The 26821-nt window shown below is 42.8% G+C and overlaps 1 protein-coding gene across 2 annotated transcripts in view; it reads right to left on the bottom strand.

Annotated features, from left to right (window-relative positions):
- Positions 1–26068, bottom strand: part of PIK3R6 (phosphoinositide-3-kinase regulatory subunit 6) — a 156152-nt gene extending 130084 nt beyond the window's left edge. For both annotated transcript variants that reach the window (XR_003942632.1, XM_030208107.1), the window contains exon 1: positions 25950–26068. The gene's annotated coding sequence lies outside the window, so the exon portion shown is untranslated. The remainder of the gene's footprint in view (positions 1–25949) is intronic.
- Positions 26069–26821: the final 753 nt, after the last annotated feature.

Below are 26821 nucleotides of genomic sequence, written 5' to 3'. Positions count from 1 at the left end.
GTGTCTTATCTTCCGCATTCCAACTTATTTTCACACAAAGTTAAACAATTATTTTTAAACAGAATTACTTCTAATCAACAATACAGACCCCGAGTGCACTGGTCAGTCAAGACAGAGAAGAAAAACAATCTTTAAAATTAACTTCCATTACACCCACCCACCCCCTCTCGGCGGCCCTGGGCCTTATTGCTAGATGAAAGGGAAGATGTAAGGCAGGGTGTCAAATATGTGACCCTGGGGGTGGGGGATGTTCTGTGCAGCCTGCGTCACAGTATCTAATGTGCATTTTAAATTTAACATTGGATTGGGTTAGTGTAAATTTGGCTCCTGAGAAATTGTAATGAGAAGAATAGGGAGGATGAATATTTTAGTGCATCCCATAGATGAATGGCTGCTGTAGTGACCCATCATTAGTCATGAGTTTCACATAGCTAATGTAAGGGATAGTCCTTGGAATTAGGTGTTTTGAAACAGAGGGGACAATCTTGCAAGTAGGAGGGAAGAGTCTCGTGGATACAAACAAAGAAACAGTAGGCTTGGAAGCAAGCAGAGCAAAGTAGAATAGACAGGACCGGTCTTAGCAAGTGCGGGGCCCTGTGCAGACCAGTTCGGTGGGGCCCCATCCTAGCCCCGCCCCTACACTAGCTCCACCCCATTGACAAGATTATTAAATTTTTAGAAAAAATTATATTTATGAAATTTCAAATAAAGACAAATGAAGCAAAACTTGTACAGAAAAAACTGATTGAAATAAGCACAATGCTATCATAGGAAACCTAATATTAAGCAATAAAAACCCCCAGAAATTATTCAGTTTAAGTTCACTACAATTAGGAGTTACAATTCTCATAACAGAGGAGAATAAAGGAAAATATTAATTAAGAAAAGATCCAGTACTTTCAAATTCCCCTATTGCTGTAACCCATCAAACCAGACAGATAACACCAGAGATCCCCCACGTAGCCAAACAAGATGTCAAGTAAGAGTAGAGAGAGTGCATAGAGGTTGGGGGGGGGGGGGGAATGGAAGGGTTCCTGTTGGTGAAGTAAGAGAGTATCAAAAACAGACAAAGACAAAATTAAAGGGCCAGTCCAGAGGATTAGTGAGTGTTGAACGATCCAGTAATAAAGATCCTCAGTCCAATCCATGACTTGGACCTTTTACTTGCTAGGTTGTGTGGGGACCTGCATTCAAAGCCCCTGAAGGGAAGGGAAGGGAGTCTTGGACATCACTCAAGGATAAACACCTAGTGAACAGATTCAGGACGAGTCCTGATGCATGGCTCCTTTCCCAGGACAGTAACTGTGAGGTTAGAAACAAGGGGAGGGGAGACAAAATCCCCAGAGAGTAGCAAATGAAAGCTCCTGCTACCCAAATCACAGCCTTCATTCCAATTTGAACTGGAGGCAAAAGGAACAGGATGAAACAAGACAAAATGTTAAAGAGCATATCGATCAAAAAATAATGGGATCTAATATAATAAAACGCACCGTGAACGTTCTAATGAGGACAACGTTCTGAAGCCATCTGACGTCACTCCCTGAGTCTCTGGCTGTAGGGTTCGTGGTGTTCGTGGTGTGAAGCCACCCAGCCGTCTCTGCCCCGCCCTCGCGTCTAAACAAACAAATCCGGAAGCGAAGCGTCAGGGAAGGAGGCGGCACTCCCGACGTCTAGCCTTCCCTTCGCTGTGTTCCGCCTTCAAAAAAAGGCGGAACACAGCGAAGGGAAAGCTAGACGTCGGGAGCGCCGCCTCCTTCCCTGACACTTCGCTGCCGGAAACGCCACGGAGGTAAAGTTAAAAAGAATAAAAAAAACAAAAAAGGAATGCATGGATGCGAAGGGTGGGGGGGATGCATGGATGCGAAGGGGGGGGAGAAGAGGGCGGGCCAGGCTGGGACATGGGAGAGAGAGGAGCATGGATGCGAGGGGGGGCCATGGAAGGGAGAGAGGGGACTTGCTGGAAAAGGATGAATGGAGGCAGCAGGGGACAGAGGAGCATGGATTGGGAGGGCAGGGCTCAGGGAAAGAGGGAAATTGCTGAAAAGGGATGAATGGAGGGGGCAAGGGACAGAGGAGCATGGATGGGCATGGATTGGGAGGGCAGGACTCAGGGAGAGAGGGAAATCCCTGGATAGGGATGAATAGAGGGGACAGATGGGCATGGATGGATATGGATTGCAGGGCAGGCCTCAGGCAGAGAGGGCAATTGCTGGATAGGGATGAATGGAGGGGCCAGGTGACAGAGGAGCATGGATGGGCATGGATTGGAAGGGCAGGACTCAGGGAGAGGGGACTTGCTGGATAGGGATGAATGGAGGGGACAGATGGGCATGGATGGATATGGATTGCAGGGCAGGCCTCAGGCAGAGAGGGGAAATGCTGGATAGGGATGAATGGAGGGGGCAGTGCCCATGGAGAGAGGGGAATTGCTGGAAATGGATGAATGGAGGGGGCAGGGGACAGAGGAGCATGGATGGGCATGGATTGGGAGGGCAGGACTCAGGGAGAGAGGGAAATTGCTGGATAGGGATGAATAGAGGGGACAGATGGGCATGGATGGATATGGATTGCAGGGCAGGCCTAAGGGAGAGAGGGCAATTGCTGGATAGTGATGAATGGAGGGGCCAGGTGACAGAGAAGCATGGATGGGCATGGATTGGAAGGGCAGGACTCAGGGAGAGGGGAATTGCTGGATAGGGATGAATGGAGGGGACAGATGGGCATGGATGGATATGGATTGCAGGGCAGGCCTCAGGCAGAGAGGGGAAATGCAGGATAGGGATGAATGGAGGGGGCAGGTGACAGAGAAACATGGATGGCCATGGATTGGGAGGGCAGGGCTCAGGGAGAGACTCACTCTCTCTCTCACACACTCACACTTTCACTCTGACTCTCAAACAGTCACTCTCACATACACTCTCCCAAACATACACACTCCGAGGAAAACCTTGCTAGCGCCCGTTTCATTTGTGTCAGAAACGGGCCTTTTTTACTAGTGGGAAATAAAAAGCCCACATCTAGCTTTTCTAAATAAGTTCTGCCCACATTTTTTGTGTTTAGTAGAGTCTCTTTATTCACGCATAGAGTGGGAGGTATCTAGTATTAATTTTCACTACTGAATACAAGTGCTCTGATGCACAGTGCAAGAATTCAAATACTGCAGTGTTTAACTTACATTGAATATAACAAAAATATATTATCTGCCTAGCCACACCAGTGCACATCACAATTTTTCACAACATTTTTGTGACATTTAGACACGGTGTATGAGCACATTACTTGCTAAGTCAGAGCACATGTACGGGAAAGTGACTGATGATGTAAGCAAAAAGGAAGCAATTTTGGATTCGCTTACATCTTGCTCAGTTATACTTCAAGTTGAGTTAAATTTAAGTCCAGTAGGCAATTTTCCATCCCTAGGGGTTTACAATCCAAGGGCTCCTTTTACTAAGATGTGCTAAAAGCTAAGAAGCCCACAGGACTACAACGGGCCGCATGGCACTTAGCACATGCAAATCCCTTAGTGCTCCTTAGTAAAAGGTCCCCTAAGCTTGTACCTAAATCAATGGAGCATTAAATGCCATGCACAAGGCAACCAGGAGCAGCAGTGGGATTTGAACTCTAGCTTCCCTGCTTCTCTGCCCACTGCTCTAACCATTAGGCTACTCCTCCACTCCAAGACAGCATACTGAAATACAAAACAAGGAAACAAAACCAAAATAATTAAAATAACATAGCTCTTGAAAACAGTTCTCTGCCTGCCTAGATTGTTTGGCAGGTGAACTGATGACAATCAAACCACTTGAGTGCTTGCATAAGACATGCTAATGTTTGTCTTGGATTTCAAAAGGAATGTTTTATTCTGTCTTAACAATATGCCTTATTAAAAAGGGGAAAACCCCATATCATTTCAGGATTGCTTCCTCGTTCATAGCAGAAAAATAACCCGGTTTATTTATGTAGCAGTGAGTAGTATGCAGAATGGATGCTATCAAATCACTGACCGAACCTCAGATGGTGAAACTATATCTGCTGGAGGCACTAGCCCTGCTATATCAAAATTCCTTCTTAGAATGCAGTCAATAAGGAGAGATACATGGAGTTCTGCTTCAGCAGAACTACAGTACCACCAGTCTTTGTAAAAACTATAAGTTGCCCAATGTATCCAGTCTTTGCAATTTACTCCTCAGCCATTCACTAATGGGCTCATTTTCAAAAGAGAAAAACATCTAAAAAGTGGCATAAAGCAGCATTTGGACATTTTTCTAAAACAAAACCGTCTAAATCAGTATTTTCAAAACCTATTTTTAGATGTTTTCCTATGAAGGCCATCAGAAGTACATCTAAATCTCAAGGGGCCATTTCAGGGGCGTGTTCAGGACGGGACTTGGGTGTTCCTAAGCATAGGAGCCAACTTTTCAAAATGATTGGGGGTGCTAAATTTTTTTTTTTTTTTTTTTTTACAAGTGGTGCATTCCCCCCTCCCTCCCCCTTGACCCCCTCATCCCCCTCCCTCTCCCCCCTCCCAGTCCCTCTCAGTTCCAGGCCCCCCTCCCTCCCTTCAAATTCCAGGCCCCTCCCTCCCCTCTCTCTCCCCTTTCCCTTCTCCTCCCTCCGAGGTCCAGGGTCCCCCCATCCTCCCTCCCTCCCTCCCTCCCAATTCCAGGGTCCTCCCACCCTCCCTCCCACCCAGTTCCAGGGTCCCCCCTCCCTTCGAGTTCCAGGCCCCCTCCTTCCAAAATTTAAAAGTCATCTATCTTACCTCGTCGGGGTTAGGGCGGCAGCAGCGGTAAAAAGCACGCAGGCTTGACTTGGTACTTAGTTCAGTTTGCTCTCTCTCAGCTCTGGTCCCGCCCTCATAACCAGATGGCCACTGGAGGAAATCAGGGGTGAATTCCCCTTATTCCCCCAGTGGTCACTAACCCCCTCTCTCCCCCCAAAAATGCAACGAAAAACATTACTTGCCAGCCTCTAAGCCAACCTCCGATGTTATACTCAGATCCATTAGAATAGCATGCAGGTCTATGGAGTAGTCTAGTAGTGGTGCAGTGCACTGCAGACAGGTGGACCCAGGCTCCTACCTCCCCCTACCTGTTACACTTGTGGAGGAAACTGTGAACTCTCCAAAACTCACCAGAAACCCACTGTACCCACATATAGGTGCCCCTTCACCTGTAAGGGCTATGGTAGTGGTGTACAGTTGAGGGTAGTGGGTTTTGGGTGGGTTCAGTAGACAAGGTAAGGGAGCAATGGTGAGATGTGTACCTGGGAGCTTTTTATAAGTCCACTGCAGTGCTCCTTAGGGCACTACTGCTGTCTTGGGATGTCAGGGAGACCAGTCTACTAAAAATGCTGGCTCCTCCTATATCCCAATGGCTTGATTTTGTGCGTTTTGCACTTGGGAAGTTTTTTTTTTTTTTTCGAAAGCAGACCCCCCCCCCCCCCCCACATATACAAAAACCCCGTCCAAATCACAAAACGTCCAAAAAACAAAACAGTATTTTTGGAAAAAAAAAAAAAAAGATAGACATTTTTCTTTTTCGAAAATGACCTTCTTTCCTATTTAGATTTTGGACGTTTTTTTACAAAACGTCCAAATTTGGACTTAGACGTCATATTGAAAATGTCCCTCCACGCCACATAGGACGAGATCCTATATTTCACATCTAAAAAAAAATCAGTGGCAAAACGAAAAATACACCTTGGTTCTATAAAGTACGCCTAAATTTAGGCATACTTTATAGAATAAGTCTACATTTCCGTGCAGTTTATAAAATATCCCGAGCAGCTGTCCGCGTAACTAAATTTAGTCACAGGCAGTTAAGCCAAGTAAAACATTCTTCTTCAACAAGGCCTACAATAAGAATCCACAGCCTCACTAAGTCACCTCACCAACCCACTCAATTATGAACGCTTACCTTCGATAATCACCCTAATCACTCTCTTCCTTCTTTTTCCCTTCCTAATCGTTACACATTACTAACTGTATCTGATATCCTGAAATGACAATGTTAACAAACCTATGTAAGCCACATTGAGCCTGCAAATAGGTGGGGGAATGTGGGATATAAATGCAATAAATAATAAATAATAAAACTTGGTGTAAATGCCAACCCCTAAATTACACATGGACTGGGTGTATTCTATAACAATAATGCAAATGGAATGACTGCAATTATACATATTATGTGTTGGGAGGTTCACTTAATTATGGAGGGAAAAGATCTCAAAATACCAGTTTGCCCATATATATGAGTATATCATAAGGCATATCTTAGGCTGAACTCATCATCGACCTAAAAAAAACCTCCTTCAATTTTATTCAAATGACTTTTCACAAAAATAAATTTTCTTTAACAGCTTTTGTGTGCTGGATGGTCTCACATCTACTTTCTTATCTATAACAAGACATACAGATTTTAGAAATGTCCATGGCTCGCCCATTCCATGGCCATGCCCCCTTTTTAACTATGCAACTTAGAATTTCAATGCATCATGTTATAGAATATGCTTAGACAGTTCTGCATGCAAATTCTAATTAATGCCATTTAGTAACCTACAAAACCATCTACACAGCAGGATTTAGCTACCTGGGCGCCAAATGGTGGAATTCTATACCAAAGGCCATAAGAAGCATCACTAACTCTCTTCAATTCAGGAAAGAAATGAAAACCTACCTTTTAATTTTATAACTAATAACACTAAACATCAACACACCACCGGTACAAATCTACCTCGTCAAAACATACCTCAGAAAACCACAAAAATAACGACCTCACCGCTATCAACATCCTAACTCACTAAATCTGTCTCCCCAAAACCCTACAGACAACAACATAATTAAGGTCCTACTGCTTCAAAACTACCTCTCCGAAAACACACAGACTACCTCAAAGATCCGATAGATAAACACACAGACAATCAGTGTCCTATATGGAAATAGAAAAATATTACTGTAATTCTCACCTAAAATTTAAACTATAAGCCACTTCGAACCAAAATTTGTTTTTTGGATAACAGTGGGATACAAGACTAGATAGATGGACAGATAGACAGATAGTGTAATTGCTTAAGTGGCAATTATCGGTGCTGACTGGCTTGTTAATATTAAGTTGCGCATGTAAGTATAGAATATGACTGGATTTGTGCATGTAACTTAAGTCACGCTATATAGAATCTGGGGGATAATACCTATATTAGGAGTGGAGGAATGGCCTAGCGGTTAGAGCACCAGTCTTGCAATCCAGAGGTGGCCAGATCAAATCCCACTGCTGCTCCTTGTGATCTTGGGCAAGTCACTTAACCCTCCATTGCCTCAGGTACAAACTTAGATTGTGAGCCCTCCTGCGACAGAGAAATATCCAGTGTACCTGAATGTAACTCACCTTGAGCTACTACTGAAAAAGGTGTGAGCAAAATCTAAATAAATATTTGAGATTCTACATGGAATGTTGGTACTATTTGAAATTCTGTTGCTGCTATTTGAGATTCTACACAGAATGTTGCTAGTGGAAGAGTGGCCTAGTGGTTAGAGCATGGGTCTTGCAATCCAGAGGTGGCTGGTTCAAATCCCACTACTGCTCCTTGTGATCTTGGGCAAGTCACTTAACCTTCCATTGCCTCAGGTACAAACTTAGATTGTGAGCCCTCCTGGGACAGAGAAATATCCAGAGTACCTGAATGTAACTCACCTTGAGCTACTACTGAAAAAGGCGTGAGCAAAATCTAAATAAATGTATCCTGTTGTCAAGCCTTATTTTACAACATCAGAGGTATTAGTAGAATCCTTATTTAATTTCTGATATTTTACTCTCTCATTAGTTTCCCCAAACATTCGCAGTTCATTTATCATTTTGTTTATCACACAGTACCCATTTTATTTATGAGTTTCAATTGTACTATCATGCTTTTTTATTTTTTTAAACATCATCATTACTATTATTCCCAATTGCTTAACTACATGCCCCACAATTGCACATAATATGGTTCCCTTGGTGCTATTGTACAAATTCAAATCGCTCGCATTGAAAAATCAAAACACCATATTTTGGGGTGGCACATGTTTTTTAATTTTACTATTTTAACTACATTCATTATGTTATATATGGTTTATATTATTATTTTTTTGCTCCATTTCACACATCCTTATGCATTTGCATGCCTAGTAGTTGTAAACCTCAATATTACATCATGTATATATATATATATGTTACTGGATTAGTATGTTCCATTGTATAACTAAATCTTACTATTTTAATTATCTTTACATCACTCTCATACAATTGTTATACAGTCACAATGGCTCTCATTCTTTATGTGTCACATTATGCATTTATTCCATTTTTTGTTCACTATTTATTAACGTCATCAATTTAAAAGACATATGTTTATATTTGTCTATATCTGTTCTCTATGTAGATTAATCAAAACCCCTGAAGCAGGCCTTCGGGCCTAAACACGGCCGTGTCGGGTCGTTTTTATGTTTCATGTTTTCTCAATAAAGAATTTTTTTTATCCTCCTTGGACTTACCTCACTGGTTTGTTTTGTTTTCTATTTCTCCAGCAGCCAAGGAACAGAAAATAACTGCCTTTTAGAACAAGAGTTTTTGGCTTAGTTTCTACCTCTAGAAAAGGTTTCAGTTTAAAACTAAGGGACAAATGCCTATTTCTAGAGAAAATTTCAGTTTAAAACTATGGGTAAAGGGTTTGTACACGGGTTTATACACTATCCAGCTTATTTTCGAAAGAGATGGCCGGCCATCTTCCGACACAAATCGGGAGATGGCCAGCGATCTCCTGAAGTTGGCCAAATCGGTATAATCGAAAGCCGATTTTGGCCGGCTTCAACTGCTTTCCGTGGAGATGGCCAAATTTCAAGGGGGCGTGTTGGTAGGGTAATGAAGGCAGGACGAGGGCGTGCTCACGAGATGACCGGCTTCACTCAATAGAAAAAAGAAAGACAGCCTTGATGAGCATTTCGCCAGCTTTACTTGGTCCCTTTTTTTTTCACGACCAAGCTTCAAAAACGAGCCCCAACTGACCAGATGACCACCGGAGGGAATCATGGATGACCTCCCCTTACTCCCCCAGTGGTCATCAACCCCCTGCCACCCAAACAAAATATTTTTTGCCAGCCTCAAATGTCAAACCCAGCTCCCTGATAGCAGTATGTAGGTCCCTGGAGCAGTTTTAGTGGGTGCAGTGCACTTCAGGCAGGTGGACCCAGGCCCATCCCCCCTACCTGTTACACTTGTGGTGGTAAATATTGAGCTCTCCAAACCCCCCCAAAACCCACATCTAGGTGCCCCCCTTCATCCCTAAGGGCTATGGTAGTGGTGTACAGTTGTGGGGAGTGGGTTTTGGGGGGATTTGGGGGGCTCAGCACACAAGGTAAGGGAGCTATGCACCTGGGAGCTATTTTTGAAGTCCACTGCAGTTCCCCCTAGGGTGCCCGGTTGGTGTCCTGGCATGTGAGGGGGACCAGTGCACTACAAATGCTGGCCCCTCCCACGACCAAGTGGCTTGGATTTGGCTGGGTCTCAGATGGCTGGCTTCGGTTTCCATTATTGGCGAAAACCAAAGCTGACCATCTCAAACCCGGCGATCTCAACATTTATGTCTAGATTTGGCCAGCCCCAACCGTATTATCGAAAAAAAAGATGGCCGCCCATAGAGATGGCAGCCCCGTTCGATTATGCCCCTCCACAGCAACTAGTTAATGATGCTTACTTCTTTCTCTCTCTCTTTTTATTCCCCCCTTAATACTAAATAGGTCCTGCTTGCTTTCCCCCTCCCTCTCTTTTTATTCCCCCTTAATACTAAACTAGATTCTGCAACATCAGTTATGTAAATTTCAAATCAATAAAAATAAGTGACTCTTGAATTAAATAAATAAAGACTCTGGAATCCATAAATAAATATAATAAAATATATATACAATTTAAGAACTGACATACTAAATACTATATAAGAAGTGCTCTTAATTTTAATATGCATTAAGAGCACTTCTAATACACATCATATGTTTTCATCTTTTCAGAAAAAGAAGTATTTAGTATGTCAGTTCTTAAATTGTATATGTATTTATGGGTTCATAAGTCTTTATTATTTATTTGATTCAAGTTACTTATTTTTATTTATTGATTTGAAATTTACATAATTGATGTTGCATTTACTTGTATCTGTATTATTTCTATTTTTAGATTTGTTTGATCCCCCCAGGCAGGCCTTTTGTGCTGAAACACAGGCCAGTTTTATGACTTTTATAATAAAGACTGTTAGATTTTGATATCCTCGGAGTCCACCCCACTCTTTTATTTTGCTGCTCACGTTTGCATGAGGCAGTTTTTCTCCTTCTTTTCTTCTTAGGAACGCCACTGGAGATGGGGGAAGGATTAGTGAAGGGTCCTAGCAGGGGAGCAAAAAGCAAATGTGTCTGGGAATCACAGAGAGTAAAAGACTGAAGAAGAGAATTGGGGGGGGGGGGGGGCTTCAAATGAGGAGAAAGTGATCAAGTGACAGCACAAAGGGAGGCTGAAACATGGGTCCAATGAGGGTGGCAAGTGAAAAACTACTATGGTTCAGAATTTTATGCCTTGTGCCTGATGTTAACATTGGTCCCCCTCCCCCCCCCCCCCCAAAAAAAAAAGAAATCAAGTCTGACTGTCACTGGGTGGTACTGGTTCAGTGCAACACAATGATGGCTTTGATCTCAATTCTCTCTTTTTTTTTTCTCTTTTTCTTGTCTGCTTTGTCATTCTTTCTTTTCCTATCATTACACAAAGCAACAATGATTTTGCTACTGAGAGAAAAACATGTGATTTATACTAAATTGAACCCAATTCCAAATATGAACTCCGAATTTGCCTGACACGTCTAGATTTTAAGTTATACATGCAAAGCCTATTCACTTATAATATTAATGCTTGGGATGCATTTGTGCTAGTAATGCAGAACTTCCTTGGGAACAGACGAGCCGAAAACTATGCTGAACTAGTAGACAACATGCTTAAAGCATATGAACAACTTGGCTGCCGAATGTCATTGAAAATGCATTTCTTACATTCCCATCTTGACTTTTTCCCACCCAATTTGGGACACGTAAGTGACGAACATGGAGAGAGGTTCCATAAAGACATTTCTACAATGAAGAACAAATATCAAGGCTGCTGGAATCCCACCCTACTGCTGGTTTTTGCAACGGAAAAATATGACCGGTCACAAACCCAAAAGTAGATGCCTGAAGCACTTTTAACAGTACTGGGCCTTGCTGAAGTAAGACTTTTAAACTGGAATACAAGACTTTTTTGAAATTTTGTTATTCCATTACATTTTCATATACTGTTTACCACGAAAACTTTGATGTAGATCAGGTAATTGTTGGAGTAAAACTCATCCTGTAAAAAATTATTCAATGCTTTCCAAGTGCTTAATTCATTTACAACAACTCTGACTTCGGATTTGGAATACGCACACTGAATTAAGTATAGGACAAATGGTTTTTGCCCAGTAGCACACGAGTGCCTCTATCTTTATACTGTCTTCTAGTCATATATGTAAACCATTTTGTTTCAGGTGCATAAGGTGGTATATTAAGTGTTATAACAAACACATTTTAAGAACGCTCAAAACACTTTCATTACAAATTTGCTCATTGATTCTTTAATCTCCTAATGCTGCTAAAATCAGTCTGAAATACATCAGACCTCAGAATCAAAGAAGGTGGTCTAGCTACATCTTCGACCTATCTACATATTGCTCTTCCATGGAGGGCTCAATTTGCCAAATTTGAAGGTATGCAAAAAACCCAAAACTTTACTTACAAGGATATATGATGTGACTAGTAAGTCTAAAATCAAAAACAAAATTCATTCCAACTTCCCAAATTCAGCCAAAGTGGCTGTGAATATGTCAGTAGCAGTATGCACCAGGATTCTGTATTGTTTACAAAGCACAACCCACTTCCTAATCACAGAACACATTACCTGCCTCATTTCAATGTCTCCAGCACACCTTAGTTTAACTTGAGTATGTCCCTCTACTTAGATAGCAGCACGGACACATGCCAACACAGAGCTGTGATGCCATTTTAAACGACGACGAAATAACTAACTTTCGCAAATCTCTGAAGACATATTTCTTCAACAAGGCCTACAAAGAGAACATATAGCCTCAATAATCCACCTCACCAACCTACCCAGTTATGAAAGTCCACCTTCTACACTTATCATATTCACTTCCTTCTTTCTTCCCTTAATTAATCCCTGCAGATTACTAATTGTATCTGATATCCTGAAATGACAATGTCATAACAAAACTATGTAAGCCACATTGAGCCTGCAAACAGGTGGCAAAATGTGGGCTACAAATGCAATAAATAAATAAATATGAGGAAAGACTAAAGAGGTTAGGGCTCTTCAGCTTGGAAAAGAGACGGCTGAGGGGAGATATGATTGAGGTCTACAAAATCCTGAGAGGTGTAGAACAGGTAGAAGTGAATCCATTTTTCACTCTTTCAAAAAGTATACAAAGACTGGGGGGCATGCACAATGAAATATTTTTAAAAACAAATAGGAGGAAATATTTTTTCACTCAAAGAGCTCTGGAACTCGTTGCTGGAGGACGTGGTAACTAGCGTATCTGCGTTTAAAAAAGGTTTAGACAAGTTCCTGGAGGAAAGGTCCATAGTCTGTTATTGAGATGGACATGAGGGAAGCCACTGCTTGCCCTGGGATTGGTAGCATGGTATGTTGCTTCTAATTGGGGTTCTGTCAGGTGCTTGAAACCTGGGTTGGCCACTGCTGGAAGCAGGATACTGGGCCAGATGGACCACTGGTCTGGTCCAGTGTGGCTATTCTTATGTTTTTATCATTTATCATCTGAACAGACGAACTAATAAAATACAGGGATAGGGAGTAGCTTAATGGTTAGAGCAGTGGGCTGAGAAAACTACAGAGACCCATTTGGTGTTGATCACCTCTAGGGCTTGACAATGTCCCAATTCCGAAATAAAAGAAAAATATCCAGGTCTGGATTTGTTGACGAAAAGGCACTTAAAAATGGAATCAACATCATTTCTCCAGAAATAACATTTCTATGAGACCTTGTTATCTCACTGGAATGGTTACAGAGTACAGCTGAAAAATGTAGAGCGCCTTAGCTGTGAAAAATGTCCCAGTCAGGGAAGCTATGATTCAGATCTCACTGCTGCTTCTTGTGACCTTGAGCAAGTCACTTAACTCTATTGCCTTAGGTACAAGTAAGCCCTCTGGGGTAAGGGAAATACTCAGTGTATCTAAATGTAACTTGCCTTTAGCTATTGCCAAATAAGAAGTAAATCCAAGCCTTCTTCCCTTCCCCTTTATGCCATCCTAGCGTACACTAAAAATGAAACAAAATAACAAAATAAATTGAAAACAAAATAAAAAACGTGCAGAGGGGTAGCACGACCCAACTTCAGATATCCCATCCAGAAGAGCGCAAAGCTAAAGGTGGAAAGAAATGCAGGATTGCTCGCAGCAAGAGTTCATGAGTCATAGCCACAAGCCTGAAAAGAAAGCTTTTCTATGCCTTATACACAAACATCATCACCTTGGTTTGAAAAAGCTATCTACAAGACATCATGCACGTTTGCATCTCTCCTAAGACTTCATCAAGGAATTTAAAAAAAAAAAAGGTTTTATTAAAAACAAAAGCTCCCGAAGATATCTGGAGTGGTTTCTGTGGAAAAATTGGACTTGGTGAAGCCAATAATGTCAATAAGGACGTACTATAGGAACTGCAGCAGAATGTGAATAACTGTCTTCTTCAGATGTTTAAAATTGTTCACTATCCTGCTTATAATCCAACGAGAAAAACGCCCAAGTTCCGACCTAAATCGGGAGATGGACGTTTATCTCACAAAAACGAATAAAGCGGTATAATCGAAAGCCGATTTTGGACGTTTTCAACTGCACTCCGTCGCGGATGCGGACAAAGTTGATGGGGGCGTGTCAGAGGTGTGGCGAAGGCGGAACTGGGGCGTGGTTATCTGCCGAACAGAGATGGGCGCATTTCACCGATAATGGGAAAAAAGTATGCGTTTTTAGCTAGAATTTAGGACACTTTTCCTGGACCCTGCTTTTTCACAAATAAGGCCCCAAAAAGTGCCCTAAATGACCAGATGACCACTGGAGGGAATCGGGGATGACCTCCCCTGACTCCCCCAGTGGTCACTAACCCCCTCCCACCACAAAAAATGAAGTTTCACAACTTTTGATTTTCACCCTCAAATGTCATACCCAGCTCCCTGACAGCAGTATGCAGGTCACTGGAGCAGTTGTTAGGGGGTGCAGTGGACTTCAGGCAGGTGGACCCAGGCCCATCCCCCCTACCTGTTACAATTGTGCTGCTTAATGCTTATTAGTCGTCCAACCCCCCCAAACCCACTGTACCCACATGTAGGTGCCCCCCTTCACCCCTTAGGGCTATAGTAATGGTGTAGACTTGTGGGCAGTGGGTTTTGAGGGGGATTTGGGGGGCTCAACACACAAGGGAAGGGTGCTATGCACCTGGGAGCTCTTTTACCTTTTTTTTTGTTTTTGTAAAAGTGCCCCCTAGGGTGCCCGGTTGGTGTCCTGGCATGTGAGGGGGACCAGTGCACTACGAATCCTGGCCCCTCCCACGAACAAATGCCTTGGATTTATTCGTTTTTGAGCTGGGCGCTTTCATTTTCCATTATCGCTGAAAAACAAAAACGCCCAGCTCACACATTGTTGAATAAAACATGGACGTCTATTTTTTTCGAAAATACGGTTCGGTCCGCCCCTTCACGGACCCGTTCTCGGAGATAAACGCCCATGGAGATAGGCGTTTTCGTTCAATTATGCCCCTCTATGTGAGTTAAAGAATTTATATTAATACTTATCTAACAAAGTGGAAGTGCAAGATATAAAAATAGAGACTTTGATTACGGAAATGGCTTCTCTATGAAAATTAGATAATTTGGTAATGAAGAACAGTTATCTTTCTTGTAAAGATTGGAATTTCTGGAGAACCAATTAAGGAAAAATAACTTGAGAATGATAAATTTACCTATAATATCCTATATATCAGCTACTGAATTCTTGAAGAAATATTTCTCTGATACTTTGCTAATACCTTCTGATAGCCACCTTTTGGTGACTAAAATTATATTTTCTTTAAAATCTTCTTTATCAGAGAAAAGAGACGTAAGTTTAACTGACATTTTGGAAAATTCAGAAGTTATAGATAGAGTTATATTATTAGTGACTTTCATCTTTGATTAGATAGGAACAATGTTTTGAAATTGTATTTCCGATACATGGTTGATAGTTTTTTGGGTTCAAAGATGAATATATTTCCTGGCACATCAAGGGAATCGCAGACTGGGAGGTGTGAAGTCTTGGCTTTTAAGCCAGGAATCATTGCCCCAGGTGGAACCTTCCTAGCACGATTCCCTTATAAGTGTTTTATTTTCCTTATTACTTATTTGTTTGAACTTAAGAAATTATAAGAGTTTGTGGAAACAGATGAAGAATCCTCTACAGCAACTTCCTTCAGTTATCACTGCACCGGCTGCAATAACCGATTAACCTTCCTCCCTCATAAAATGTGAAGTGTAAGATTAACCATTTTGAGTTTTTCTTATTTTCTTTAAGATTGTTTTCCTGATCTTGGATCTTCCAATTGTGGACAATTATGTAAATATATATTGTTGAGAGAAAATGTTTTCCTTTTTATATTAATTTCTGTATTTCCTTACATTTATGTGATAAATGTGAATGTAATTAAGTAAAATGATAAATAAAATAAAAAAATTAAAAAACAAAAGAAGCAATTGTTTGTGCACTGGCCATAATCTGTATGGGGCCCTTTTACTAACCCGTGTAAGAGTCTACGCGCGCCCAACACACGCCAAAATGGAGTTACCGCCCAGCTACCATGTGGCTCTTGCGATAATTTCATTTTTGGCATGCGTCCAAAAAATAATTTCGGACGCATGTCAAGTGGCATATGATGCACGTAGGTCAATACCTCCCAGTTACCCAGTCTTTTCCGCTAGGTTGATGGCTGGCAATAAGGTCTCAGACCCAAAATAGACGCGCAACAATTTTGATTTTGCCGCACATCCATTTTCGCAAAAATTTAAAAAGGCCTTTTTTTTTTACAGGTGTGCTGAAAAATGGTTCAGCGCGCACCCAAAACCCGTGCCTATACTACCGCAAGTCATTTTTCAGCGCACCTTTGTAAAAGGACCCCTATATTAATTTTAGCCATACACCGCTCCTCATCATCTAACATTGTCATTCACCCTTTATATTTTGTGTGTTTCAGGCTCTTAATGACTGTGGTAAAATGAAAGAGTTTAGAATTTTCTCTAAATTCCTAACACAGGACAATGTATGTGTGATGGGTCATGCTGGCTGCTGGGCAAGTCTCTAGGATCCTTCTAGGAAGCAGAGGGTGAACCTGGGTAGAATACCAGACTTCCTGTTGTTAATGAGAGTTCTAATTAAGCAAGTAGCTGAGACTGTTTATCTGGCCTGAGAGTTGTCTGAATATATTACATGATGTCAGGAGTAAATTAGCCATGGAAAATTGCACATCATTTCCCCTTCCACTACTTTCGGCAGGAGATTGCACTATCAGGGCAGGGGTACCTTCAATTACCACCGAAGAGCTAATACATAACCTGGATACCCTACAAAAGAATATTTCAAAAAAAGTGACCAAAACACCCAAAAGTGTCACACTCCCCAATACCTGGACCTCAGTCAGCCGTGGAACTGCTGTAGAATCAGGACATGCTTTGGCCGAGTTGTAAGAAAACCAGCCTGATTATATAGAAAACTGTTAAAGACAGGTCGATGGGTCATGCTGGCTGTTGTGCAATCTCTATGATCCTAGGAAGCAGAGGTAGGATTTGGGTAGAATACTTCACTTGATGTTGTTGCTATGAGTAATAACAAAGCAAGTATTTGAAACTCTATCTGGCCTGGGAGTGTCTCAACACATTACAGTATGTGTGTGTGTACAGGAGTATGACAGCGTTTCTCAGAAAGATGATTTGAAATAGATAAAAGCAGCATTTAAGGAAGTGTAGCAGAAGAGATGGATCATAAGGGAATAGTCTAGGTGATAAGAAAATAAGAAACAATGTTATAGGATGCTCTTCTACACAACAGAAAAGGACAAACAGGAGGAGAGAGTGAGTACCAGGATGGAGGATTTTTAGAAGAGAGGGAGAGGGGATCAAAGATGCTCTTGGGAGGAGAGAGAAGTCACTGTCAGGCAGATGATCAAAAGCCTCGCGCTGTTCCAAGCAGCGCTCTAAAATAGCGCTGGAACAGTGCAGGGCGCTATTAGACCTATGATCAGAGATAATGTACGCTAATTTAAGCAGCGCAATTATCTCTGATCATGGGGTAGAAGTACAGCAATTCCCTTATATGGTCTGTAGCCCCGCCCTGCAGGCTACCTTCCTCCTCCAACTAAGGTAGGGAGCCGTGAGGGGGTTCTTTTTCACGCTGGACTACCAGGGATTCAGCAGACAATGGTCCACCGGACCTCCAACCCCCCCGTCGCTCGCTGGGAGGGGGGGTTTGGCTGGCGGCCACTGGACCACCATGGACCATTTTCTGGGGGTTTGGGGGGGGCTGGAGACCCACCGGATCTCCAGCCCTCCCTGAACCCGGGGGGGGGGGGGGGTCATCAGGGGGGACTGGAGGTCCGCTGGACCTCCAGCCCCCTGTTGGCAGGTTTGCTTTGGGGGGAACGGGGTCCTACCAGCATGCAACTGCATGTTGGACAGGGCTCACCATTCCTCCCCAATGATCTGCAAACCCTAACGCCAGCTCGGAGCTGGCGTTGGGTTTGCCGCAGCCAGCGACCCAAATTTTGGCGCGCTGACCACTGATCATTGGCGATGAATGCGCTAAGCCCTGTTTAGCATGCTACTTGCGCAAAGAGCCCTCGAGCGCGTTGTTTCACGCGCTCGAGGGCTCTGATCATGGGGCGGTACCAAATGCTGGCGCTAGTATGGCGCTAACAGCCTCTAGTGCCGGCGTTTGCTTTTGATCATCTGCCCCTGTGACAGGGAAATAGATTACCACCGAGATAAAGGGTGCATGAGGGGAGGAACTAAGTGTTCGATACAAGGAGTGGAACAGATGAAGGGAAAGCATCAAGCTGGGCCAGAATATTTGAAAAGTGGAAAAGAAAAAGTGAAAAAAAGTAAAGTAAAATGGAAATAGAGGGATATACAAGGAATGAAAGATGTGGAATAAGATAGAAAGATATTGTCAAAGAAAGCAATATTAAGAAGAAAAAATATGATTGTGTGGGACTTATGAGTGAATGTGCTTGGAAAAAGAAAGGAGGAAAAGAAAAGGGAAATTAAATGGGGCAGAAAAGAGGGACGAGAGGGGAAGAGGATAAGGAGAAAAGGGAAAGTATGGAAAACAAATATATGTTTGACTTATTCTTGCAGTACACCACATTGAGTGAATTCTTTCGAAAAGGCAGTAAATAAATCCTAATACATAAATATGAGCAATAAAAGCAGATGCCATACATTCGAAGGGAGCTGCGAGGATACATTTAATTCATAATAAAGTAGACGCAAAGCAAGCCAGTCCTGATGGAAATTTGCTAGGATAACTAATTCTAAGCCAGATGTCACACACAAACTGCTTGACAACTTTTATTCTGTGACCCAAAAATGTTTGCATGATTGCAAGTTAGCATCTGTCCCCTGCTAGTCATTCTATAGTGCATTTCCTCAACTTGGCTGAGCATACAAATGCCTGAAAAAGTGTCAATTTTGAAACAAAGCAGTTTACTATTTGGTATTGATTGATTTCACTATTTCCTGTTAATTGCAAAAATTTCTATAATACTGCTAATAGAGACATATGGATGATTCTCTAAACTCATTACCCAAGATATAGCACCTTTAATAAACTAGTTAGTGCAATGGGCTGAGAACCTCAGGAACCAGGTTCGATTCCCACTGCAGTTCCTTATGACTCCCAGGTAAGTCATTTAACCTTACATTGCCTCAGGTACAAAAACACAGATTGTGTGCTGTGGAGGACTTGCACCCCGAACCAGCGCCTCCGCTCCAGGTGCCTAGTGCTTCCACCAGCTGCCTTCCAGGTACTGTGGAGGACTTGCAGTCCATCTGCATATCCTCCCAGCTTTCTCCAGGGTGTCTCCCAGGCCTACTCCAAACCACCCAGGGCCTCCGCTCCAGGTGCGTAGTGCTTCCACTAGCTGCCTTCCAGATGCTGTTGAGGACTTGCAGCCTCTCTGCATGTCCTCCCAGCCTTCTTTTGGGTGCCTCTCGGTTCCACCTCGAACCACCCAGGGCCTCTGCTCCAGGCGCCTAGCGTTTCCACCAACTGTCTTCCAGGTGCTGTGGAGGCCTTGAAGCCTCTCATATCCTCCCAGCCTTCTCCGGGTTGCTTCCCAGGTCCACCCCGAACCACTCAGGGCTTCCACTGCAGGTTTTATTTTCCTTCTGCTATTCCCAATGGCTCCAGTACAATTTCTTTTCTTGATACTGTCCTTTCCCAATCTCTTTCTCCATGTGAAACCACTGTACATCTCAGGACCACATTGCCCACCTTCTGCTGTCATCATCTCACCATTCCTTTTGTCTTCTTCCTTCTTCTCAACTCTCAAGCTTCAACATTTTCTTCCTTTCACTCAACCATCTCCATTCTGTCTGAGTGCATCTCAACTTCGTCACTGTCGTCATGCCTATCCTACACTTCTACGTACTCTCTTGATCCTTCTCCTGCTCTCTACTGGGGAAATCAATCCCAATCCTGGTCCTCCAAATCAGAACTCACCCTACTCGTGCAGGTCATACTGCAATGTCTCCAATCTAATTTCTGTTCCTATCCTCTCCCCTGCTTCTCTGCCTTTCTCATGTGCTCTGTGGAATGCCCGTTCTGTCTCCAACAAGCTTTCCTACATTCATGACCTCTTTATGTCTTGTACTCTCCATCTGCTTTCACTAACTGAGACTTGGCTTTGCCTTGAAGACTCTGCTTCAGCTGCTGCCCTGTGTCATGGAGGTTACATTTTCACCCATACACCTTGCCAGGTTGGCTGCAGAGGTGGTGTCGGGCTACTACTCTCACCCACTTGTAGATTTGAACCTCTTCTTCCACCTCAGTCTTACTGCTTTTCTTTCTTCGAAGTCCACTCCATCCGTTTATTCAGTCCTCTATCTCGCTGAGTAGGAGTCATTTATCGATAAGACCCTTTTTTCAGCTCCTGGCTTTCCTTCTTTCTCAAACCCTCATCTCCTTCCCTTATTTTGACATTCATGCTAATGATCCCCGACTCTTATGCCTCTCAGTTTCTTGCTTTAACATCCTCCTTCAATCTTCAGCTGTGTTCCACTACCCCTACTCATCAGAATGGCCGCCGTCTTGATCTGGTCTTCTTTTCCAACTGCTCACTCTCCAGTTTCTGCATTTCAGTTCTTCCCCTCTGACCATCATCTGATAACCTTCACACTTAAGCATCCCCCCCCCCCCAGTCTCGTCCATCCTCCCCCCCTTGTCTCGTCCAATTTCCACCTCTATATTTAGGAATCTTCAGGCTATTGACTCTTGCACTCTTTCCAGCAGTGTTTCATCCCTCTTCTCAAACACTGTTATTCAAGTCTGTCAATGAGGCTGTCTCTTTCTATAATACTATTCTCTCCTCTGCTCTGGATACCCTCGCTCTTTCCATTCTCCATTCTGTAAGGTAGAATCCCCTACCTACATTCCTGTGCCCGATCTGCCAAACGCCTTTGGCTGAAATCCTGTGCCCATGCTGACTTTATACATTTCAAATTCTTGCTGACCTCTTTCCAGTCTGCTCTTTCACTTGCCAAACAAGACTACTACATCCACTTGACAAACTCTCTTGCCTCTAACCCTCGACGTCTCTTTGCCACAATGAACTCTCTCCTTACAGTGCCTTCACCTTCAACCCAGACTATGGCTGAGCACTTTCATGATAAGGTTTATTTATTTATTTGTTGCATTTGTATCCCACATTTTCCCACCTATTTGCAGGCTCAATGTGGCTTACAATTTTCCGTCATGACTTATGCCATTTCAGAGTACAGATACAATTGGAATATATATAGAACATAGATGATATAATGAACAATCAGGTAAACAAGGGGAAAAACAAACAATTGGTATCATATATTGAACATCGATTATGGCTGAGTACTTTCATGACAAGGTTCACAACATTAACCTTGAGTTCTCAACCAAGTCACCTCCACCTCTCTTTCCCCCAATCCATTCTGTCAACCCTCCTTCAATGAGGTTGTTCATGTATATTGGGGCCAAACCACACAAAATTTTGTGAATGAAGGCACATAGCTTGAATGATATTCTATCTTTTATTGGCAGCCAATGCAAATCGTATAGAAGGGGGTTTGCTTTGGTGAAGCGTGGTAGTCTGAATACAAGACTTGCGGCAGTGTTTTGAGGAGATCCCCTTTAAGTCCTGCGTAAATAACACTTTATCACTGCAAGCCATTTTTAAAATCTTACTGGACTTTGTTTTTCCATTTTACCTTGAATAAGTTAAATTACATTTCTGTGCAAATACAATTAAACTTATATATGTCCTGAGACAAGGCATTTGCTTCTTATGCAAATTAAGACTGTCTGCTGCATTTCCAATTTCTTTTTATTTCCCCTATGATACAGTAGAAAAGGCAGGCAAAATGGAACACCAGAATGAACTCATCCTACTGGGGGAGGGGAGGGAAGGGGGTGATGCACATGGTTAGCATAACATCAGTGCTCAGTTTTCTTGGCACTTAATGCAGAAAAGGATTGTATGGAGAATATTAAAATAAATGGTAATGAGACTATTAGTTATTCTGCTGCAATGCAGAGAAGTATGAAGAAGATTTTAAGGTGAGAACTACACGAGAAACTGACTACCAAGTTTGAGGAGGCGTAGAAGGGTTAGCCAAGATAATTTAATGTTAGCTTTTTCTATGTGCTGTGAGCATAACACGTGCTTACAACTTTTAAGACAGAATGGGAGGTGACGGTTTTGCATACAGGTCTGAGCATAAAAAATTATAGTTGCACATTAAATGGAATGTTGTTCTGTTTATATCAGCCTTGCAAAAAGCATGAGCAGATTTTTGCTGACATATTTGTTTTACTTGGAGATGCTCACAGTGCTAGGTGTCCTCGGTGCAAAACCTTGTGTGCATACATCGTGCAAGCTTACTCTGATTAGCGCACAAGTTCCGCATAATTTGAATTTGCATAGGAAAAATTCTAGACCTAGTCCTTAGTGGAGACCATGATCTGGTGCGGGAGGTAATAGTGCTGGGGCCGCTTGATAACAGTGATCATAATATGATCGGATTTGATATTAACTTTGAAGTAAGTATACATAGGAAATCAAATACGTTAGCGTTTAACTAAAAAAAAAAGGAGATGATAAAATGAGAAGAACGGTGAAAAAAAAAAAAAACAAAGGAGCAGCTGCAAGGGTCAAAAATTTATATCAGGCGTGGATGCTATTCAAAAACACCATCCTGGAAGCCCAGGCCAAATATATTCCGTGTAAGGAAGGAAGATCCAACGGCAGCCGGCATGGTTAAAAAGTGAGGTGAAGGAAGCTATTAGAGCTAAAAGAAAATCCTTCAGAAAATGGAAGAAGGAACCGACTGAAAATAAGAAACAGCATAAGGAATGTCAAGTCAAATGCAAAGCGTTGATAAGGAAGGCTAAGAGGGACTTCGAAAAAAAGATTGCGTTGGAGGCAAAAACACGTCGGTGCCGGGTAAAATAGTAGAGACTATTAAGAACAAAATTACAGAGCATATTCAAAAGCATGGATTAATGAGACAAAGTCAACATGGATTTAGTGAAGGGAAATCTTGCTTCACCAATCTACTACATTTCTTTGAAGGGGTGAACAAATGTGGATAAAGGTGAGCTGGTTGATATTGTGTATCTGGATTTTCAGAAGGCGTTTGACAAAGTACCTCATGAAAGTCTCCAGAGGAAATTGGAGAGTCATGGGATAGGAGGTAGTGTTCTATTGTGGATTCAAAACTGGTTATAGATAGAAAACAGAGAGTAGGGTTAAATGGTCAGTATTCTCAATGGAGAAGGGTAGTTAATGGGGTTCCCCAGGGGTCTGTGCTGGGACCCAGGGCCGGTCTTAGGCCGAGGCAGCCGCATAGGGCCTCGCGCTTAAGGGGGCCCCATGCGGCGCGCCTCAACTCTGCCTCCTCCGCTCCAACCCGCTCCCGCACCGGCGCTCACATTCCGCTGCCAACCACCCGCAACCCAGACCCAGCCAGACTGCTCTGCTGTGCGTGAGCCGGCTGCCTGCCAGAGACTTGCAGCAGCCAGGCTGCAACGCTCCCTGGCCCTGTTTGCCCAGTTGCCGCTCCGGACTGTACCTCTCCTCCTGAGTGAGTCCGCACCTCTGACCCCCCGGGCTGCGTGGCATGATGATCGCAATGCATGCTGCATGTTTGAGCGCCGCAGACTGTCTGCAGCAGAGCAGTAGATCCGTCCTGCTCGGTCCTCCTGAGTGACAGAGAGTCCTGGTCTGCCACTGATGATGCAGCCCACCCCCGCGACAAATTCCTTCTTCAAGGGCGGGCCGCGCAGGACGGGCAGAGAGAGTTGAGAGAGTTCCAGTTCGAGCTTCCAGCCGCAGCCAGTCAGAGACAGAAGGACAGACAGAGTCGGAGTCTTCTTGAGTTAGAGAGTTCTGGTATACATTTTAAAACAATTTTAATACCTCGGTGGTCTATATGTTTTTAATATTGTACATTATATTTTACACATCACTTTATTTTATTGTATATCTTTTCATTTCATTTTTATTGCATACATATATCTATATTATTTTTGCTTATCAATGGGGTGGAGCTAGGGTGGGGGCTAGGGCAGGGGCTAGGATGGGGCCCCATCAAATTGGTCTGCACAGGGCCCTGCACTTGCTAAGACCGGCCCTGCTGGGGCCGCTGCTTTTTAACATATTTATAAATGACCTAGAGATAGGAGTAACTAGTGAGGTAATTAAATTTGCTGATGACACAAAGTTATTCAAAGACGTTAAATCGTGGGAAGATTATGAAAAATTACAAGAGGACCTTACGAGACTGGAAGACTGGGCGTCTAAATAGCAGATGACGTTTAATGTGAGCAAGTGCAAAGTGATGCATGTGGGAAAGAGGAACCCGAATTATAGCTACGTCATGCAAGGTTCCACGTTAGGAGTCACGGACCAAGAAAGGGATCTAGGTGTCGTCGTTGATGATATGTTGAAACCTTCTGCTCAGTGTGCTGCTGCCGCTAAGAAAGCAAATAGAATGTTAGGTATTATTAGGAAAGGAATGGAAAACAAAAATGAGGATGTTATAATGCCTTTTTATTGCTCCATGGTGCAACCGCACCTCGAATATTGTGTTCAATTCTGGTCACCGCATCTCAAAAAAGATATAGTGGAATTAGAAAAGGTGCAGAGAAGGGCGACGAAAATGATAAAGGTGATGGGACGACTTCCCTATGAGGAAAGGCTAAAGCGGCTAGGGCTCTTCAGCTTGGAGAAAAGGCAGCTGAGGGGACATATGATAGAGGTCTATAAAATAATGAGTGGAGTTGAACGGGTAGATGTGAAACATCTGTTCACGCTTTCCAAAAATACCAGGACTAGGGGGCATGCAATGAAGCTACAATGTAGTAAATTTAAAACGAATCTGATAAAAGTTTTCTTCACTCAATGTATAATTAAACTCTGGAATTCATTGCCAGAGAATGTGGTAAAGGCGGTTAGCTTAGTGGAGTTTAAAAAAAAGGTTTGGACGGCTTCCTAAAGGAAAAGTCCATAGACCATTATTAAATGGACTAGGGGAAAACCAACTGTTTCTGGGATAAACAGTATAAAATGTTTTGTACATTTTTGGGATCTTGCGGGGTATTTGTGACCTGGATTGGCCACTGTTGGAAACAGGATGCTGGACTTTCCCAGTAAAGCAATACTTATGTACTACTTATATGTAAAGTTGCAGATGCTGTTCTAGCTGGAAAGGAAAGTGAAATAAGGCATTTAAATTGTAAAAAAGGACATGAAATCTTCTTCAGCAAACTTTAGCTTCCCCAGACCTGGTGGAAAATTTCTCACATTGGGCATGCATCAAAAGCCACTGTTTCCTTATGTGCATCTTAATGCTTCATTAGCATTCATTTTCGTGCAGTGTGCGCTCATGACTTCTACACAGTTAACACCTGCACTCAACGCCTCTCTGCACTGCTCAGCCAGTAACATGTGCATACAACTTAGGCTTGGGGTAGCTTTCTGCATCAGCCTCCGAGTCCTGAAGACCTTGTATCACACAGCTCTGCTGCGGCACCGCTGACAAAACCCTTTTGCCTGTTCTTGGTGTCCTGCTTTCCCTTGTTAACAATACAGTAGCTGACCGTGAATAAAGATCATAATAGCTCAGCTAGTCTTACATTTAAAACTCCTTTTTAGCTCCAAAGACATTTTAAAAATATATTTTTTGTTAAACACCTTTTCAATTATTATTTTTGTAAAAGCTGCTGTGATGGAGTGCTAGAGCTAAAGATAAAACAAATAATTTAATAACTTGTACTTGCTTTTACTGCCTGCTTATTTTAGACAGTTTGGTTCCTTTCTAAGCACTGCTTTAAGGCTCTCGGCACTTTCCGCAAAAAAAGGGTCATCTTGGGACAAGCTATTAACTGTTATGCCTGCCAAAACCAAAAATATATAAAAAAATATTTCCGTTACATTTCCTCTCCTGGGAAAACGAGTTCCGTCCAATGAATTTATTTTTGGAAGAATAATCAAATAAAAGACAGTAAAGCTAAAATTCCGGGTGCCGCATCTCAGTCGCAAGACTTGCAGAACTTCCTTACCTGTTACCTGGGAAGCAGCTCGCGCACTCCCATGATCGGGGCAAGCACCGCCCGCTCTTTGATCCAAGATTCCCTCGCGCTCCACCTTCACTCTTCCCTGTCCCTAGTTCTCCTCCTGCATCACCGCTGGGTTGGGAGGGATTCTCTTGGTTACCACGAGTAACTGGACCCACCCAGTCTTGCTATTCCCGCCCATTGGAAGACTTTTGTTTGGGGGCGTAGCGACGCGATTTGAGGGAGGCGGAACAATGAATAAATAAAATCTGTTGGGGTGGGCGGAGCTTTCTGACTCGAAGCCAGGTGGACTAAGTGGCGCGTGGGTTTTGGAAAAGATGGAGGTGGTGGTGTGTCTTGGAAACTTCTGCGCTGACTTTTCCTTGGGTTGGGTAGTTTGTTCATACATGCAGTATGGAAGTGCACGTGACACAAATAAAACCAGCAAAAATATATATAAGACAATATATTTTTATTGCATTAACTTAATTTTCTCGCTTGTCTAATTCAGTAGAATAACACAGCAACAATACTGCTTTATCCAAGAGAGAAGATATCTCTTCTCTTGGGGCAAATTTTGCTCATCTGGGAAACAAGCACAGGGTCTGATATATGAATTGACATGGTAGCTATAGAAATGATAAGTAGTAGTAGTAGTATCCTGGTTTCTTTTTGATCTTTGGCGTGGTATCTGTATAAGCATGCATGCTGATAATATAGCAGATAGTTTATAGGCACTTCTTAAGTATGTATGTGTTCCTGGGGGCATAGTCAGGGCTGGTGTTAAACATTCAGCCTAAGGCAGCAACTGCCCGATGATCAGAAGCAAACGCAGGCGCTTCCGCACCATGATCAGAGCCCCCGAGTGTGTGAAACAA

Source organism: Microcaecilia unicolor, chromosome 6, assembly GCF_901765095.1.
Source record: "Microcaecilia unicolor chromosome 6, aMicUni1.1, whole genome shotgun sequence".
Classification (NCBI taxonomy): domain Eukaryota; kingdom Metazoa; phylum Chordata; class Amphibia; order Gymnophiona; family Siphonopidae; genus Microcaecilia; species Microcaecilia unicolor.
Note: the sequence above shows the minus strand (reverse complement) of the source record. Positions and strands in the feature narration are given on the sequence as shown.